A 2500-nucleotide genomic window follows, 5' to 3' on the forward strand; every position below is an offset into this window, starting at 1 on the left:
ACCTCACTAAATCATTCAATCGGTAGTAGCGACGGGCGGTGTGTACAAAGGGCAGGGACGTAATCAATGCGAGCTTATGACTCGCGTTTACTAGGAATTCCTCGTTTATGGGGGATAATTGCAAACCCCAATCCCCAGCACGAAGGAGTTTCAACGGGTTGCCCGGGCCTCTAGGCCAGGGAGAACATGCTGATTCCTTCAGTGTAGCGCGCGTGCGGCCCAGGACATCTAAGGGCATCACAGACCTGTTATTGCTCAATCTCGTGCGGCTCGAAGCCGCCGGTCCCTCTAAGAAGAATTTTAATACGTCGCCAGTGAGTTGCGCGACCGAAGTCGCGCACACCTAAATGGCGACGCCTATTTAGCAGGCTAGAGTCTCGTTCGTTACCGGAATTAACCAGACAAATCGCTCCACCAACTAAGAACGGCCATGCACCACCACCCACCGAATCAAGAAAGAGCTGTTAATCTGTCAATCCTTCCGGTGTCCGGGCCTGGTGAGATTTCCCGTGTTGAGTCAAATTAAGCCGCAGGCTCCACTCCTGGTGGTGCCCTTCCGTCAATTCCTTTAAGTTTCAGCTTTGCAACCATACTCCCCCCGGAGTCCAAAATCTTTGGTTTCCCGGAAGCTGCCCGCCGAGCCATTGTATTAACGTCGGCGGATCGCTAGATGACATATTTACGGTTAGAACTAGGGCGGTATCTAATCGCCTTCGAACCTCTAACTTTCGTTCTTGATTGATGAAAACACCTTTGGCAAATGCTTCCGCTGATGTTCGTCTTGCGACGATCCAAGAATTTCACCTCTAACGTCGCAATACGAATGCCCCCAGTTATCCCTATTAATCATTACCTCGGAGTTCTGAAAACCAACAAAATAGAACCGAGATCATATTCTATTATTCCATGCACGAAATATTCAAGCGGCATTTTGAGCCCGCTTTGAGCACTCTAATTTGTTCAAAGTAAAATTGTCGGCCCACCTCGACACTCACTGAAGAGCACCGCGATAGGATTTTGATATTGAACCGACGTTTTACCGTCGGCTCACCGACGATATGCTCCGCAAACGTGTCAGTATCACCGCGGATGCGGTGCACCGACAGCGCGGCGCACAAATGCAACTACGAGCTTTTTAACCGCAACAATTTTAGTATACGCTATTGGAGCTGGAATTACCGCGGCTGCTGGCACCAGACTTGCCCTCCAATTGTTCCTCGTTAAAATATTTAAAGTGTACTCATTCCGATTACGAGGCCTCGTAAGAGTCCCGTATCGTTATTTTTCGTCACTACCTCCCCGTGCCGGGAGTGGGTAATTTGCGCGCCTGCTGCCTTCCTTGGATGTGGTAGCCGTTTCTCAGGCTCCCTCTCCGGAATCGAACCCTGATTCCCCGTTACCCGTGACAACCATGGTAGTCGCAGAAACTACCATCGAAAGTTGATAAGGCAGACATTTGAAAGATGCGTCGCCGGTACTGGACCATGCGATCGGCAAAAGTTATCCAGATTCATCAAAATAAACGACTTAGGACGCGAGGCCCTCCGTCGATTGGTTTTGATCTAATAAAAGCACTCATCCCATTGCTGGTCAGAGTTCTGATTGCATGTATTAGCTCTAGAATTACCACAGTTATCCAAGTAACTGAGTAAGATCTAAGGAACCAAAACTGATATATTGAGCCATTCGCGGTATCGCCTTAATACGGCTTGCACTGAGACATGCATGGCTTAATCTTTGAGACAAGCATATAACTACTGGCAGGATCAACCAGGGAGCTAACCACTAGAGCCGCACGAATCTCTTCGAGCGCTCGAGGTACTCGCCGTCGACACGCGTGTCGACGGCCAAACAGTGCACGCGCGCACACACGGCGGACCGTGCACGCGCGGTGACCAGTCATTATTTGAATTTTCCCTTTTGTGCGACAAACACAAAAAAAAGAAAACGCGGAGCAACTAAGCTACCGCACATTCGAACGTTCCATATTACGAGATCTATCATCTATGATAGTGTAACAGAGAGTTTAACATGAACTCGTCAACCATATAGATTGTCGCCCGGTGCTGGAGAGATCAGACCACATACATTACGTCAAAGTTGATGTAATACTATATGAAGAAATATTGTAACTTCGCGACCGCTATCAGTTCCACCTTCGACGCGACGGGCACAATACCAGACAACGGCGCACTCTAAACAGGTGCTCCGCGCTCGTACATAATGCCCCGCCGCGATTGTTACGGTGGTAACTTTAACGAACTGCAGCTACCGTTCGGCTCGACACAAAATCAAACTAATGATTATCGCGAGAACCTCACGTTTCGCTGGTCCGTCGGTCGACACGTCGTATATTGTTTGTTTATTATCATTATGATGAGCTCAAATGGATATGGCACAAATTTTTGTATTTTCACACATCGCATAACCAACACCACCATCACTGCTCACTCGCACTCACTCCACATGTATATGCGAATGCGCCGTGCAGATAATGCGC

At 48.6% G+C, this 2500-nt stretch overlaps 1 non-coding gene across 1 annotated transcript in view; it reads right to left on the reverse strand.

Moving 5' to 3' along the window:
• The window catches only part of LOC121740093, a 1903-nt gene extending 126 nt beyond the window's left edge, over positions 1–1777 (reverse strand). The window contains exon 1 of the ribosomal RNA XR_006037544.1: positions 1–1777. This exon is cut by the window's left edge and continues 126 nt beyond it. This is a non-coding gene — a ribosomal RNA (small subunit ribosomal RNA).
• Positions 1778–2500: the final 723 nt, after the last annotated feature.

This window comes from Aricia agestis, chromosome 2 (assembly GCF_905147365.1).
Source record: "Aricia agestis chromosome 2, ilAriAges1.1, whole genome shotgun sequence".
In the NCBI taxonomy this organism is placed as follows: domain Eukaryota; kingdom Metazoa; phylum Arthropoda; class Insecta; order Lepidoptera; family Lycaenidae; genus Aricia; species Aricia agestis.